Raw genomic sequence first — 18,116 nt, 5'->3', positions numbered from 1 at the left:
ATCACATTTATTAGTTAGTTTGTTTGTTTAGTGTGTGTGTGTGTGTGTGTGTCTGTGTGTGTGTGTGTGTTTGCACGTGCTGCACTATATATGTGGAAGTCAAAGGACAAACTGCAGAAGTCAGTTCAGTCCTCCCACTTTTTGGGTCCCAGATCAAAGCCAAGTCATGAGGCAGTGGAAGCCTTCATCACCAGACCCATGTCACTGGTGCTCTCTTCCAGAGTGTTCATTGTCAAACTTCATAACCATGTTAACCAATTTTTGACACACAATTTATCAAACAGAGAGGGGGGGGATGGGGAGACAGAGGGACAGAGGGAGAAGGAGAGGGAGAGGGACAGAGGGAGAGGGAGAGGGAGAGGGAGAGGGAGAGGGAGAGGGACAGAAGGAGAGGGAGAGGGAGAGAGAGAGAGAGAGAGAGAGAGAGAGAGAGAGAGAGGTGCTTGAGTGCACATCTGTTCTCAAAAGAACTCTTACACCACACTCAGCAGATGGATAAACACTTCAAGGGAAAATGTGAAATCTGTCTATTTCACAATTTTTGTCTAGAGGCTTCTACCTTGAGTGTCTTATCATCTTTCCATTTTTAAATTTAAAGCAGGTCCATCATTAGCCAGAAAGGCCTAATTTGACAATGTACTTCTGATTTAATATGCATAGTCAGTGGTGACATAGAGGTTGGCAACCTGTTCTGACTTTTGTGTCCCTTTAGTGGCAGGAGAACGGCTTTATCTTCTTTTGTTTTCCCACCACCAGACCGGATGCACTCAGAAACCACTCCTATCATGGGCTGGGTGTGGTTCTCATTAGAAACCAAACAGCTCCAACAAGATGGAGGAGTTTTGAGGAGCAATAATTTATCAGCAAATACATGCCCGAGGCAAACGCAGCAAGTTTTGCCACTTCCCAGTTTGAGCTGCTTTGCCTCAACTTGAGGGCCTTTCCAATGACCAGGCTTCTCAGCAGCACTTCTCAGCAGCAAGGAAGTGAGGCAATGGGCCTTGCAGGCCCCACCCGCATCTGCCAACAAGGTGGGCACAAAAAGCCGAGCTGGGCTGTGATAATTAGAGAAAGTCTAGAGAACAAGGGAAAGCTGTTCTTGCTCAAAGGATCTGGGGAGAAAGTAAAGGAAGGAAGGAAGGAAGGAAGGAAGGAAGGAAGGAAGGAAGGAAGGAAGGAAAGTCATGCCACTGGAATATTTGTTTGTTTTTCATCTTCCAAACATCATTTATTCATTTACTGCTTCAGAGCAAAAACGAGTAAGTTTCATAGAAGACACTAATCAACTATGGTTACTCCAAATGGCTCATGTGTGCTCTCTGTGCATACTAATAGTCAAATACTCTGCCAGCTCCAGATGTTTCTAGGAGTGGTTAGCTCCAAAGCTCACTTGACATCATCCTGTGGCATTCCTTTCACTGATGTTTAACAGAGGACTCAAAGTCTGACTCACACCTTGGCCAGAGACCACGTTGATTGGGGCGGCCTGTAAGGAATCACACGTGGTGCCCTCCTTATTTGGTGCCAGCTTTATGCACTCACAGTTTGCCAATAAAAAGAAAGGGATTGGGTTCCTTCTAAGATTTTTGGAGAGGGAAGATACCCCAAATTGAGAGCAGGAAGAAATTGGCCTGATATTTCAGAGAAGCACAAATACACACTGTGTGACTGACCTGGAAGTGGGTACCATGTCCCAGACCACTGAATTAATGACAAGACCTAGTGTTAGGTCTCTTTTGAATAGGCTTAGAAGTAGGAAACCTTCAGCTATTACATGGGCATTTAGACTTCGGACTGCATTTGTGTACAAGGTCATAAGGCATGCAGTAGGTCTGCAAACTGGACTCAAACTTGTAGTGTGAGTGAACTGAGTCCTATCAGCTGTGTCGAAATGTTTGGACTATCCCCTCTTGCACTTTGCACTCTGTGTGTTCCCAAAGATCATTCCGTACTGATGGAATCAGTGCCATGTGGGCAGGAGAAAGTATTAGGGACATTTGGAGAATGCGGTAGTCATTTGCAGCTGCACGCAGGAACGACAAGGCTTCACACAGGACAGAGATTTTTCAGTTGGCTCTCAGAAGGTGAGTGTTACCCATGGCGAGGGCTTGAGGAACAGAAGTACTTGTGAAGCAAAAGTGCAGAGTAGAGACTGTGAAGCCCATTCAGGGAACGGCACACAATTCCATCTGACAGCCCCTTCTGTGTCGTTGCCCTGTGGAGGACAGTTAGGAGCTGGGGCTGAGGTGTAATGAAAGAACACCATTTATGAAAATGGATGTGACAAAGAGACAAGATGGAGACTTCAGCACACATGAGGGTGAGGACAGGCAAACACACAAGTGAGAATTGGGAGGCTAAACCAGCAACAGCTGAAAATGGTGTGGAAGAACGAAAAGAGGATGGCAGGCTTGGTTCCCGAGCTCTTAGGCTGGGACTGGAGAGCAGAACACTACAGTCCCAGATGGAATATACATAGGAGAGTTGAGGAAAAAAAAAACAATGGAACTGGAGGTCTTTTGGTATATTCAGGAGATGTATAGGCACAGCCACACACCATTAGGGTTGGGAGAGAGGTTGGGGCCAGAGATAGGAAATTTGCAATCAGCAAGCTACAGATGCTGGCTGAAGAACTTCCTGCTGTGCTCACCATGCCTCCCAGCTCTTCAGGTCCCGAGAAACTCCTTTGGGTTCAGACATCGCAATTGAGAGGCTGTCAGAAAAGGAAGGCAGTTTGGGAGACAAATCTCAAAGGGAGATCTTGAGATATCTAAGAAATTAGGGCATCTTTGGATCTGGCACGCCTCCTGTCAATGTGGAGAGGGCCTCTCATTTAATGTGTGCACTCTGATAGGTCAGTTACAAATAGAGGACTCAAGACCTTGCACACAAATTGCCTATCAAATAGCATCAAGAGTCTTGGGTCAGCTCTTCCCACTCAGTTACACATGCTCTTGACATATATGTTCAGTGCATGCAAGCTAATTCCAGTATTAGCCTAAGCAAAACTGTAATTAGGAACACCTGCTGCTGCTGCTACAGGAAAAACTGTGATCTATTCCCCAAACAAATCCAAATGAACTTTCTCCTAGCAATTTCAATTATTTATGCCACTCTTCCCTCTCAGTAACCGAGATGATGGAGTTGGTTGTATTTATAAGCTCGAGATATACACCCTCGATGTGACAGTGCAAGGATTGCCCCATTAGTCATCTTCTTGGGTGATATGCCATCAACTACCTCTTCACCTGCAGAAGTTATCACATCTGCAAATTTACGTTTTCACCGGGCCTGTTGAAGTAGGATTCTTGTCAAAGCCACAAAAATAAGCAGATAATATCAGGAGTAAATATGTCTCCAACATTTGCAGCACAATGAGCCATGTGGAGTAGTATGTAATCTGAATTCACCCTGATGGAAACTTCAAGGTGACAGCATGTATTTGTATGTGAGAGTTTCTGAGTGAAACCGGGACTTGAAAGAGTAGGTGGTGGGGGCTACAGTGCTGGACAGTTTTCAGCCTCTGAACAGGCAGGAGCAGACGGGGGGCGGGGGGGGAAGACACCTGTCTGAGTGTTTGCTTGTGAATCATCCAAAGTGCTTCCCCACCTGCTTTGCAGTTTCTGAAATGTGAGGATCTGGATCTGAAGCCTTTTGGGAACAACTGAAGAGATGAGGAATATTGTCATTTAAGACTGGTGCTGTAGCATTCTGTCCTCCAAGCACAATGGCCGTTACCATCATTATCAGAGCAGCTATGACTACTTGCAAGGGGCACCCAAGATCAGGCCTGTTATATTCCCTCAGTGGAAACAAAAAGGGAGGGAGAGTGATGGGGGTTGATAGGCCCTCTTTTGAGATTCTAAATACTCCTTCCTACACCTTTCTCCCAAACGAATGCATTTGTGCCTAAGCTGTGTCTGGCCTTATGGACCCAGAAGATGCTAGAGTATATAGAGAGTGAAAAATGAACTGAAGGGAAACTCCATTTGTGTGGCTGTGGGAAGCATGCTGGGGTGAGACTTTTCATTGGATGTAGCTGCTTTGGGGGTCACCCATACCCCTTTAAATAGACCATCACCTGTGCTCTGTAATTAAGTCCAAAAATCTCATTGTTTCACCAAATTCTCAGACTTCAATGGGATCATTACTTTGGTTGGTCATTGGTACCCTATGTGGGTTGAGTAGATGTTTGTATCTCCCAAGGAAAACTTCATGCAATATGAGTGATTCATTCCAGAATGCCCAAAAGATAACAAAATGTGCAGATGGTCAGATCTCTTATAGAAAATTGTCACATATACCCTATATACAACCTCTTATATATTTTAAATCATCTCTAGTCATCTCTAGGTTAATTATAATAACTATTGTCATGTAAATATTGTTGCATTTTGTTGTTTAGAGAAAAATAAACAACATTTATTGAATACAGCTGTGGTGAATATAACTGCAACCTAAACCATACTTTTGATTTGTAACTAGATAAATCTGAGTGTAGAATCCAAAGATACAGAGCATCGCTGAGATAGCTTACTCTCCTTCCCTTTACCTGTACTCTTGGGATCTCTCCCCTCTATGTGAGCATCCCGAGGTACATAGCAAGATACTAGCTCAAAAATGGTCCTCAGTAGCATTAGTAATTAAAGAAATGCATATAAAAACTACATTGAGATGATAGCTCATATACAAATGCAGCTATCGTAAGAAAAATATAATTGGCAGGATGTAGAAAAAGGGGATCCTTTACTCACTGTTAGGTGGAACACAAATTAGTCTCGCTACTTCAGAAAATAGAATGGGGATGTCCTGGAAAAACTAAAAATAGAACTCATATGATGTAGCAATCCTACTTCCTGGCATAGACTCAAATGAAATGAAATTAACATACAAAAAAGACACTTGTGTTTATTGTGGCCCAAATCTAGACCATCCTAGGTTCCCCTGAACAGATGAATGAGTAAAGAAATTAATACATATATATTGAATATGGTATGGCTGAGTAATAAAAAAGTAAATCTTTCCCTTTACAACCATATTGACAAAACTGGTGGATACCATGTTGAATGAAATAAGCCAGACACAGAAAGGCAACTATCACACTTCTTGTCTCCGTGGAATGTAAATAAAAAATTAAACCTGAGTATGAAAGAGTGGAAAGATGAAAAGGATACTGGGGGGTAGAGGAGTTGGGGGTAGAAAGGTGGATGGATATTGCCAATACATGTTGTATGCACTATGAAGATATAACACGAGTCCCTTTAATCTCTATGATTAAGATGTGTCAATATTAATAAGTCATGATAAAATCACTTACACACTTCTTTGAACTTTTTCCTCTTTTTTTGTGTGAGTCCTTCTGTTTTGACACTTGGATGTGTCATCTCATTTAGGAATCCTCTCTTCCGAATCTATAACCTTCCACCAAACCTGTATATTGAGTTCTTAAATTGCTTCAGTTCTAACATTTGAATGTGGTTATTATAGAATCCAATTACAGAGTTAAATTTTCTTTCTTTTTGTATAGTGTATCTATGTTTCCTCTATTACTGGAATTTTTAAGGACATTTTTTTCTTTTTTTTAAAAAAGGGATTTATTTATTTTATGTATGAGTACACTGTAGCTATTTTCAGACACACCAGAAGAGGGCATTGGATCCCATTACAGATGGTTGTGAGCCACCATGTGAATGGTGAATTTAACTCATGGGAATTGAACTCAGGACCTTTGGAAAAGCAGTCAGTGCTCTCCACCCCTATTACTGATTTTTAATTAGACATTTCTTTTCTGATAGCATATATGCTCAATATACTTTATATTTGTATCATTTGCTCACCTGCAGGCCTTAAATTTTCAGCCATGTGGCCTTGTCTCTTGTAATTCCTCAAAAGTTCTGAATGAAACTTGCCACCAGGATTACCCTGATACCCAAACCAGATGACACCACAAAACTGTGTCTAAGTAATTATGAAGATTCTAAGTGATTTTATTTCTCCTTAGATGAAAATGACAGGATTTTGTTCTTCTCTGAGGTTGAAAAATAGTTCATTGTACATCTGTTTACCACAAATTTTCTCTTTCATGCATTCATTGAGGAACATTTACGTGATTCCTTATCTTGGCAACAGCATGAGAATACAGAAATCTTGTCAGTATACTGCTTCGATTTCTTGAGTTCTGTTGTAAACATTTATTTACTTATTTATTTATTTTTGTGTGGGGTGGAATGGGACACATGTTCTAGAGAATAGCTATGGAGATCAGAGGACAATGTTAAGAAGTTAGCTCTCTTGAGTGCTCTGGGGAAGAAACTCAACTCATCGGGCATGGTATGGAGTGCCTTTATCCTTCAAACTCTTTTGCTGGACCCTGATTCTATTTTAACCTTTACAGGTGCCTGGACACCACTTTTTACATATGCTACCTAGGGTTGCCTAGGTCTTTTTCTGTCTTTTTTTGTGTTCTCTCGGTTTCTTCCTTGTTCATTTCTCCTTTCCTCCCTTTCCCCCCTCTATACTTCTTCCTCCTCTCTCCCTTTGTTCCTTCTCTTGGTGCTGGAATGAAATCCAGGGACTCTTGCTAACCTATATTGCTAGTCACCCTTTGTCCGCTTAAGTGGACTACAGTTATTCATCATCATTGAACTGAACTGGTCGAGTTTGTTATGTTTTGTTGTTCCTTTGTATTTGTAGGAGATGGTTCCAGAATCTTATACAGACATCAAAATCTGTAGATGCACAAGTCTCCTATTTGAAATAGCATAGCATTTGCATGTCGTATCCTCTCCTATATAATTTTAAGTCATCTCTAGATTAACATATGATAGATAGCATATTATAAACACTATGTAAACAGTTGTTACTCTGTATTGTTTAAGAAATAATCACAAGAAAATTTTTGCTTGTACAGGCATAGTATTGAAAGACATTGCAGGGCATGGTTGGTGAGATTTGAAGATGTACAACCTCTGGCTACAGAGAATTTAACCAACTTTGGATATGAACTTCTTATCAGGTATGTAGTTTGAAAATATTTTCTCCCATTCCATAGGTTATCTGTGTAGAAGGCTCTAAGTTTGATACAATCCCCTTTATCCCATTGAGGGTATTTTAAAGAGGACTTAAAATACCTACTTCCCAAAGGTACTATGATCTCCAGTAAATACAACTCTGTGGGCTAGTCTTTACGAGCCATTCACTCTTTAAAGTACATAACCAGTGATTAATTTTATATATGGTGCGTGTGTGCGCACACGCACATATAAAACACATATATTCACAGACTTCATCTCCTTCCTCACCTTGCTGATAAAGAGATACACTTAGCCCCCAAATCCTACTTGTTTTCTCTACAGTATTTATCTTCTAACATGGTTTCTCTTATTTTAAGCTTTCTCATCTTTCTGGTCCCCAGTAACCCAGATGGGATAGAAATACCAACATGCAAGGCCATGGGAATTTTTACAATATTCCATATTTTAGTTAATGTAAGAAGTCAAGCAATTTAACTTTATTTTTACTGATATAGTGTACAATATTTTAAAATGTCTCTTTTTTTCTTTCCTCTTTCTTTTTTTCTGTTTTTTTTTTTCTTAAAGACAGAGTTCCCCTGTGTAGCATTGACTGTCCTAGAACTCACTCTATAGATCAGGCTGGTCTCAGACTTAGAAATCCACCCGCCTCTGCCTCCTGAGTGCTGGGATTCAAGGTGTGCCCCACAACTGCCTGGCTTAAAAGGTCTCTCATCACTTTCAAAAATAAAAATCTCTTCAAACAAAAATAAAGGTAGTCAAAAATAAAGGTAAACCTGGTAGTCAAGAGTCCTTCTCAAAGCACTGTCAAGCATTGTCTCTTAGTTGTTAGGGCCGTAATACTAGACTACAACAACTTTAAATATTCAAACAACAGAATCTGTGTTCTATTTCTGCCAGTGTCTAGTAGTCTAAGATAAAAATTGTTCCCTGGGTTTGTGGCTTCTAAGGTCAATTGCCTTGCTTTGTCAATGGGTACCTTTAATCTCTGCCTTCATATTATATTTTTGTTGTAAATGCACATCTAAATGTTTTGTTCTTATAATGTCAGATAACACCTTGGATTAGGGATCACTAATGTCTTACTTGCAGTTATGTTGCTGTGATGAAACACCATGACCAAAAGCAACTCGGGGAGGAAAGGCTTTATTTATCTTCCACTTCCACAATGTAATCCTTCAGTGAAGGAAGTCAAGACAGGAACTCAAAGAGGGCAGAAATTTAGAGGCAGGAGTGGAGGCAATGTACACCATAGCTTACACAGCCTGCATTCTTGTAGAACGGAGGACCTCCATCCCAGGGGTGGCACCACACACAATGAGCTGGGAACTCTTCCTTCAGTCACTAATTAAGAAAATGCCCTCCAGGCTTGTGTACAGCCCAATGGTATGGAGGCATTTTCTCAATTGACGTTTTCTCCTTTCAGATGACTTTAGCTTGTGGCAAGTTGATATAAAATTAGCCAGCACAACTATAATCATCTCATATTAGCATAATTGCCACTTTAAGAGCACTGTCTCTAGATACTTCTGAGAATAATAGGGGCTGGGAGTTCAATGTAAGAGATTTTTATTTGGGGGAAAGTGTTCAGAGCACAAGACTTTTGAAAACACTCTTTTTTGGGTTTTTTTTTGTTTTTTTTTTTTTTTGTTGTTGTTGTTGTTGTTGTTGTTGTTGTTGTTTTCGAGACAGGGTTTCTCTGTGTAGTCCTGGCTCTGTCCTGGAACACACTCTGTAGACCAGACTGGCCTTGAACTCAGAAATCCACCTGCCTCTGCCTTCCAAGTGCTGGGATTAAAGGCGTGTGCCACCACCGCCCAGCTTTGAAAACACTCTTGACCAATCCATCACCTGAAAAATCAAAAGTGAAAATATTTTACCTCTTTTGTTTTTACATTTATTGAATTATGTGTGTGCATGCATATGGTCAGGAATGGTATAGTATTCGTGTGGAGGTCAAAGAACAACGTGGGGAGTCACTTCTCTCTTTTCATTGTCTGGGTTCCAAAGACTGAACTCAGGTTGTCAGGCTTTGGTGTCAACTGTCTTTACCCACTGATTTCATCTTGCCAGCCCCCATACACTGTAACTAACTGGCCAAGTTCCCTCCTCAATCTGACTTCAAAGTGCTTCACTCCCAGACTTGCCTGTTCCAATTAGAAAGCCAAGTGATACAAGGTAGAGACTTACATTTTTCTTTGACTGTCCATTCTTTTATTTCCTTGAACATTATGAGAAGTCCCTTGGATTCATCAAGGAAGCTGACTCTCCAGAACACAAACACCATTTCCCAACATTCTTCGCAGCTTGCAGCTATGTGTAGTCATGTGAATAATGGGATTCGGACACCTGGAACTTATGAGTTACTTCCTTCTTGCTTCTACCCTTCCTAGGGGCTAAACTACTATATAGTATGATGTGTTCATCTTCATTATATGAGGCAAGGACAGTACTTTTAGATGATGTAACCAAAAGATACAAGGGATACAGGTCTTTTAAAAGATGTTACAGAGCTAGTCTTCATATTCTCCATTTGATTTGTTGCTCAAAAAGCAGAGAAACTTCTATGTTGAGGTTGGGCCAACTTAAAACCCAGGATCTGGATAAGAATCTGGATCTGGGTCTGGGTAGTAGCTGATTTGGTTAGCCTGGCAGTTCTTCCATGCTCATGCCAAGGTGAGGGGGCAACTCTCCCATTCTTCCCAGGCAAGGGCCAGGGCCCCTCCCCTGAATGTTGCAGCTGTTGAAGAGTGGGCCAGCTTACTGGCTCCCATTCCCTCAGGACAGGGTCAGCTCTTCACAGACCTTTGACATCAGCATGGCCCCAGGTGGCAGCCCAGACCAGGAACATCTGCATGGCCTTTGGTAGTAACATGGACCATGGACATCAATGCAGACTCTTACTCCACCCCCAACCAATGCTGCAGGGCCACAGACCCAGACATGGCCCTTGGCAGCAGCCTGGGGCAGAACCTCACCATGGCCTTAGTTGGCATTTGGCTGTTCCTCACTACCCTCAAGTCTCCAGTTCTGCCTCTCTTCATTTGTGAATACCTCCTTCTGTTTCTCTTTCTCTTTTGTCTCTCCACCACTTACTTACTCATCTTGGTGTTTCCCAGGGCCTCTTGGTATATCGTCCATCTGGTGCCAGGCCGACTCATCTAAAGAGTGCTCTGCCCCACCTTACCACACTGGTCATGAGCTACCACGTGGGCAGTGGGAAGAACACCCACTGCTCTTAACTGCTGAGCCATCTCTTTTACCCTTGAGTTCATTTATGTTTATTTTTAGTTTTTAAGTAGTCCCTTGAGCATCTACTACCCTTGCCTCTCTACCTCATGACTACTGAGATTGTAGGAGGGTCCCGGCGTGCCTAGAGTGCTGGAGTTGGAAACCAGGGCTCTCTCTACGTTAGACAGGTACTATATCAATTAAACTATAGCCCTGAAAACACGGCTATGTTTGAGTTGCCAAGGCTGGCCCTAACAATAGGAACATTCCGAGAGTCACCCTTTGAAGAACTCTGAAGCAAAGTCCTCATCATTTATCTCTCTGACTTACCCAGATGAGCTCCTCCCAGTAGTCCCACAGTGAGGAAGCTTCCCAGGCTCCTCCTAGCTTGGCGGGACTTCTTAAGGTGCTGATTTGGACATTGTTCTGGATGGCATCCAGCCTACCAGACGTCTGGTTGGGGCAATTAGAGATCTGATGGGACTGACACGTAACACTGAGCAAATGTTTTGGTTTTCTTCTGGGAAGGCTGATAAACTGTGTAGAGTGTTACCTTCCTACTGTGGGGTCTTTGCAATGTCCATGCCCTGTGTTTCTGTTATGTGTCTTCTGTCCTGAGGGCCAGCAGTGGCAAGACTCAGTTCTGGAAATCTTATCAAATGTTGGGACCAGAACCTGATTTCCCTCTCTGTGTCTGCCTCACCTTGTATTCCCTGGTGCCCCTTTCTACATTGGCCTTTATTTTGTCCATAGAAAGAACGATAGAGGTCAGGACAGGTTGATGGTGGGTTTTTGCAAGAGCTGAAACTGAGGCCAAGCATGCAGGTGTGTACCCAACACTTGGGAGGTAAATAGAGGTGAGGAGATCACTGCAAGTTTGAGGCCTGGGCTACGAAATACCAGCCTGTCTTCAAATGAACAAATATAATGAATGAATAAATAACCAAACCAGAAGAGGAAGAAAGAGAGAAGGAGGAACAACAGAAAGGTGTGTGCAGCAGGAGTTTGCTTGCCACATGTTTGTGCTCAGAGTGGAGTGGCCCACAAATATCCTGTGAATTACACCACATTGTCCTTATTCATTTCTCCATTGTGGGATACATATACACAGTGAACTTTTTTTTTAGCCATAAGGAATGAAGTTATGTTATTTGTAGGAGAATGGATAAAATCAGACCCAATATATTAAGTGAATTAATCCAATTGCAAAAAGCTGTATATTTTCTCACATCTGTGACTCCTAGACTATGTGTGTGTGTGTGTGTGTGTGTGTGTGTGTGTATGTGTGTGTGTGCATGTTATATATGTATATATGGCATGAAAGTAGAAGAACATTGCCTAGGGGGAAATTCAGCCAAAAGAAGAATTTTTCTTCCAAGATTTCCCATCTGACAACCTGTAGGTCTACCTTGCAGAAAAAAAAAACAAGACAATGTTGTGTCAATGATAGGTTAAGACCAGATCTTGAGCAGCCTACTTATTTATGCACATGTTTGACCTGTTATTTAAGCCTGAAACTCATGTCCGGGCTCTGAAGATAGACTTGAGGACAACTTGTCTCTTGGTTTATTCCTCTTCTTCATAAGGCTACACTGAGTAGATCTCTTCTTTCTGCTTTTAACTAATATTTGTCTCAATGTAAAAATAGTTTTATATTAACTTATTGTATTTTATATAGACTATGGCTTCGCCTGTATGTATATGATATTAATCATCATTCAAGAAATTTTTCTCAGAGGGTAAAAGAGGATCTTAGATCCCATGAAACTGAAGTCATGGGTGGTTGTGAATCACCATGTAGACACTAGGAATAGGACCTAGGTCTTCTATAAGAGCAATACATGTATGCTCTTAAACTCTGATTCATCTCACTAGCCCCTTCTACCTGTTTTTAATCTTTGTAGTGTGTGTGTGTGTGATAGCACTCATGTGCCATAACATGTGGAGGACAACCACGACTATCGGTCCTCACCTTCTTCCTTGAGACAGCCTTTCTTGTTATTCCTCATTATACATACCAGTATATACACTATGTTGCTGGCCCTTGAGCTCCCAGGGATATTGCTATCTCTACTTCTTTCAACTCACAGTAGGAAGGCAGTGATAACACTTGTATGCACATCTGTATCCAGCTTTACTTTGGTTCTGAATATTTGAACTCAAGTTCTCACCCTTGAGTAGCAACTAGTTTCCTCACTGAGACATTTCCAAACTCCCCCTTACATGTCTCTGTTAATGGGAAGGTTGGAGATGGGTAACTGTGTCAGCTAGTTTTATGTTAGCTTGGAATAAGATAGAGACATCTTGGAAGGGGGAAATGTCTGCCGTGCATTTTCTTGAATGATTATTAATTTCACTGGAGATAGTGCCACCCCTGGGATGATGTCCTCGGTACTAGAATAAAAGCAGGTTGAGCAAAGCATGAGGAGCAAGCCAGTAAACAGCAATCTTCCATGGACTCTATATATCAGCTACTGCCCCAAGCTCCTTCCTTGAGTCCTTGCCCCGACTTCCCATAGAATGACAGTCTATAAGTTAATAAACCCTTGCCTCCCCAAGTTGCTTTTGACCATGGTGTTTGATCACAGCAATAGAAACCTTAACTAAGACAATAGCCAAGCCTATCCTGTTGGGAATGTTACAGCTTATACTTACCCTTAAAATCTCCACTAGCAAAAGCACTTTTGTGTAGTGGTAGCAAAGCCAGGGTCTCTCAAGTCAGTACTAGATCCCAGTGGCTGCCCCATCTTTATCTATACATTAGCTAGATGACCTTGGCCTTACATGATTCAAACAAGACAATCCATTTGAAAGTCCTTTATGAATGAAATACCTTTGTTTGTTTTGGTTCCTCAACTGGGATATATGTGAGAGTTTCTCTGATACAAAAAGTACCTTGCATTCAGCCACCTGTGCAACTGAACTTTGTCCTGATCAGGATTTGAGCTAATATCTTCTATATCCATGTTTAGAATTATTCCTTGCTCAGGATTGTCTCACTCCACACTCTTGTCTTAAAACTGTAAAAGTTGGGCTGGAGAGATAGCTCAGTGGTTAAGAGCACTGACTGCTCTTGCAGAGGTCCTGAGTTCAATTCTCAGGAACCACATGGTGGTTCACAACCATCTGTAGTGGGATCCGATGCTCTCTTCTGATGTGTCTGAAGACAGGGACAGTATACTCACACATATAAAATAAATAAATAAATCTTTTAAAATGACTGTAAAACTTGTAAAGCCACTATGGAAATCTGTATGGAGCTTTCTCAAAAACTGAAAAATGGACTATCATTTGACCAAGCTATATCACTCACTCCTGGGCATATACCCAAAAATTCTAAATCTGACAACAGAGATACTTACAATCCCATATTTATTGTTTCACATTTTTCACAATAGCCACGAAGTGGATCAGCTTAGACATCCATCAGCAGACGAGTGAATAAAAAAATATGGTCCACAAACATGGTGGCCTTCCATCCACTCATAAATAAAAATGAAACCAGGACATTTGCAGGAAAATTGATAGAACAGAAAATTATTACAATAAGTGAGGAAAACCAGGTTCAGAAGAACAAATGAAGTATGTTTTCTCTCATATATGGTTGCTAAAATGTATTCTCGTTTATTGTATATATGTAAAGGTATGTGTATAGGTCATGAAGGTAGACTAGAAACCTGTGTCTACAGAGAGAAGGAGAATAGAGATATTAAATCATGGCTGAGGGGACAAATGAGGGTAAAAGGTTACATGTGACGTGAAAGCTATTGGTGTAATGAGGAAAGGAAACCAACAAGAGGAAGGCAGGGTGATTGGGAGAGGGAAAAGGATGTTCAACAATAAATAACAAAGTAAGCCTGGGAGTACCACACCCAAATGCTTTATTTTGTATTAAAAAATCAAAACCTTAAAAATAAAGTTCAAAAAGAGAAGAAATCTTTAATCGATTTAAATTATCCAAAATAAATAAAATTATGGATTTCATCTCCCATGATTACTCAGCAGATGAACAACCTGTTAACGACCTAGGATCTCAACACAGAAGAGCTCGTGACACTCTTCTCCAATTACTGCTGAAGGAAACTACTTGGTGTCTGTCAGAAAGTGTGGTGAAACGTTGTCTTCCATTTTACCTTATGTTACGCTACTATCTTAGTTTGCTTTCCATAGCTATGACAAATGCCATGACCAAAAGCCATCTGGAAAGGAAAGGGTTTATTTCCGCTTACAACTTAAAATCCATCATGGAGGAAAGCCAGTACAAAAATTCACAGTAGGAACCTGGAGGCAAAAAAATGAAGCAAAGGCCACAGGGAAATGGGGTTTATTGACTTGTTTCCATGGCTTGCTCTGCCCATTTTTTTTTTTTTTAAAAATACCATTCAGGACCAGCTTCCCAGGAGTAAAACCATCCACAGTAAGATGGGCCATTCCCAACCAATTAATAAAAAGAAAATGGCTCCTTAATCTTGCCTACAGGAAATGGAAACTTCTGGTTTCTTTGGAGACTCAGTTGTGTCATGTGATGTTTTTCTGGAAACTCTCTTATGAGAGGATGTTTTTGATGAAGCAGACACATGGGAGGATGTTTTGCTGAGAACAGACATGTGGTGCTTTCCTGGAAGCAGCCTAGAAAAAGGTCAAGTGATGTTTTGTTAGAGCAGATGTTTGAAAAAAAAAAAACACATGATATTTGGAAAGGGTATAAATTTAACCCAAGAGACAGTGGGTGGCAGTTTGTGGTATTGGTTCACCTTGCCAGTCTTTGCTGGCCATCGTTGGTTTGTTGTGACTTCATAGAGAGAAATTCCACTAAAGAACTTCTGGTGGTGTTCTGGCAGCTTCTGGCCAAAGACTCAGGCCAACTGGCAGAGCTTCATGGTTTCTTTTGTGACTGGTGTTTGCGAGTGGGTTGAGATACCAATGCTGATTCATGTGAACTGAATTGCTGATAACCTGACAATACAGACTGGATTCACTATAAAGAACTATTTATAAACAGGTCCACATTCTCCTCTTCCCTATTAATCTTTCCTTTCCACTAAAACTGAAGGAGGGGCCGTCTGGAGACCATTCTACCTGAGTATTCATCCCATGTGCAGTCACCAAAGGTAGATGCTGATGTGGATGTCAGGAAGTGCATGCTGACAGGAGCCTGATATAGCTGTCTCCTTAGAGGTCAGCAAGAGTCTGACATATTCAGAGGCGGATGTTCACAGCTAGCCATTGAACTGATCAAAGGGTTCCCAGTGTAGAAGTTAGAGAGTAAACTGAAGGAGCTGAAAGGGTTTTGAGGCTCCATGAGGAGAGCAACAATACCAACCAACCAGAGCTCCCCAGGGTCTAAACCACCAGCCTGGGAGCACATAGGGAGGGACCCATGGCTCCATCTGTATATGTAGGGGAAGATGGCCTTGTTGAGCATAGGTGGGAGAGGAGATCCTTGGTCCCATGAAGGCTGGACACCAAGTGTGGGTTAATTCGAGGGCGGGAGATAGGAGTGGGGAGTAGGTGGGGGCACATCCTTATACAAGCAGGAGGAGGTGGAAGGGATAGGGGTTTTCTGGGCAGGAGCAAGAAATGGGGTAAGGGGATAACATCTGAAATGTAAATAAAATATCCAATAAAACAAATAAAAATTATATATATATATAAGCTTGTATATATATATACATATATATATACATATGTACATATACATACACACACACACACACACATATATATATACACACACACACACACACACACACACACACACACACACACACACGCACAAGCTTACACCTACAAGCCAATTGTATGGAGACGTTTTCTCAATCGAAATGTACTCTTCCCAGATGACCCTAGCTTGTATGCAGTTGACAAAAAATTAACCATCATCCAAGTGTTCTGGTATGTGTGAGTGTGTGTGTGTGTGTGTGTGTGTGTGTGTGTGTGTACATGCAAGTGTACATTCCCATGAGTAAAGCCTAGTGGGGGATGTCAGAACACTTGTTCTATTCCTCTCTACCTTATTCCCTGAAAACAGTCTCTCACTAAAGCTAGAACTATGCTGGCAGCCAGCAAGTTTCGGTAATCCTTCTGATACCACTCCACCTCCCACAGTGATAGGATTATAGACATGTATGCAACTACACCTTGCTTTTTAACATAAGTTCTAGGGAATCCATTTCAGGTCTTCTTGCTTGTACAGCAAACACCTTTCCCCTACTGAGCCATCTCCCCAGCCAATAGTCTTTGTTTTTACAAAAGTAATACATGTTGTATTGCAATATTATGTCACTTTTCCTATGGAATACATCTCCAGTTCTTCTTCTGCCTACATATGTGCCACATTTAACTTTTAACTTTTTTTCTCATGGTAAGTTGTTTGATTTAAGATAGTTGACAAACTCCTTGCTGTCTCTGTAACCCAGTGGACCATCTTTCTTCTAACAAAGACAACAATCAGTCAAAAACAGCTTGCTGAGTTTTCTTTCTTTACCTCTTGTCTGAGGATGCATCTTGACTTCTATTAATCGAGCAGTGGCCCCAGAGATGATTTTAATCATCTCCTTCATGATGATAGCCTGGCAGGTGCAGTTGAACATCATCACCAAGTTGGTAATCATATCAGAAATGCTCTTTTTGGCATTGTTCACGGCCATCGTTCTGGCAGTATGCTCACTGTGGTAGACTCCTTCAGGTAGTAGTAGATCTCATTGTTCAAACTGTATTTCTGGTAATTCTGCAGCACGTCAGCATCCATGTCACCATAAATGTTCATGCTTTCAGCAGTTGCAATGATATTGATTGATAAATTGTCTTCCCTTCCGTCTTATAGGAGATAACAGACTTGAACTGCTTAAAAATGATAAAGCCTTCATCAAACACATACCCAGAAGTTAACAATCCAAGGACAATGACACATCTCCAAAAGTAGGGACCTTCACCCCACATCTTTGAATAGTACCCAAAACTGGTAAGAGTGGGTTCCTTAAAGTATGCCCCTGATTTTTTTCACCAATCTAACAAGCATAACTTCTTTTCCAGCAGCTGTGAGGATAGCCACTTAAAACTGGTTAGGACCACAAAGCCTTGGATCTGAGGACATCCTAATAAAGAATTGTGTGTTTCTTCTTGTCCTCATGCTCCTTACTATCAGCTTATTTTCTTATACAGAATTAAGGAACTTGTTTTATACACCTCAGCCAGCTCCATCTCCCATTCAACATGAATATACTGCTCAGCTGGCAGACGTCACAGAGTTGGTAATTTTCTAGATGTTTTTGATGCATTTCAGTCTCCTGGTAATATCTTTCTAAGTTCCAGTGTTTCCAACTTAGATCCATTGCAGCTTCAAGGCACAGGCCAACAGCCCAGCAATGTTCCCTGTGAGAACATGGTAGAACCTTAAAGGTCAGGCGAAAGGGTCTCATTACACATGTGCAGAAGTTCCCAGCTCATCTGCCCTCTTAGCTTGTGTACTTTTATGTATTTAACCTTTACTTTTTAATCGTTTCCATGTTTCTAAATAACACATGTACATAGTTACCGTTTCATTCATTAGCATGGGTCTATTGCCATCTTATAGTAGAAGATGGAGATTTATTCTACTTAACATTCATACAACAATAGAGTTATGCCACAATGTAAAGCTATCATCATGAGATAATGGAAACACATTCACCACTGACCCAAGGAGTTATGCTATGATTACATTTCCCTTAGTGTTCAAGTATGTTTTTTTTTTTTCAAGGAATTTGAGGTTATGTAATTATTTTTTCCCTTTGCATACTGTGACCAATCAAATATCTTCTAATCATCTTGCCTCCAGCAACACATGGTCATGTGGTTCCTAAGCCGTTCTGA

General features: G+C 41.3%; 1 long non-coding RNA gene and 1 pseudogene across 1 annotated transcript in view; one reads left to right on the top strand and one right to left on the bottom strand.

The window, feature by feature from the left end:
• The first annotated feature begins 1,945 nt into the window (after positions 1–1,945).
• LOC143435451 (uncharacterized) overlaps positions 1,946–18,116 on the top strand; it is a 26,457-nt gene continuing 10,286 nt past the window's right edge. Inside the window, exons 1-2 of the long non-coding RNA XR_013105771.1 lie at positions 1,946–2,084; positions 6,911–7,015. This is a non-coding gene — a long non-coding RNA (uncharacterized LOC143435451). The remainder of the gene's footprint in view (positions 2,085–6,910; positions 7,016–18,116) is intronic.
• The window catches only part of LOC117695129 (ATP synthase F(1) complex subunit gamma, mitochondrial pseudogene), a 2,196-nt pseudogene continuing 528 nt past the window's right edge, over positions 16,449–18,116 (bottom strand).

The sequence above is a fragment of the Arvicanthis niloticus genome, chromosome X (assembly GCF_011762505.2).
Source record: "Arvicanthis niloticus isolate mArvNil1 chromosome X, mArvNil1.pat.X, whole genome shotgun sequence".
In the NCBI taxonomy this organism is placed as follows: domain Eukaryota; kingdom Metazoa; phylum Chordata; class Mammalia; order Rodentia; family Muridae; genus Arvicanthis; species Arvicanthis niloticus.
This window is presented reverse-complemented; position numbering and strand designations above follow the sequence as displayed.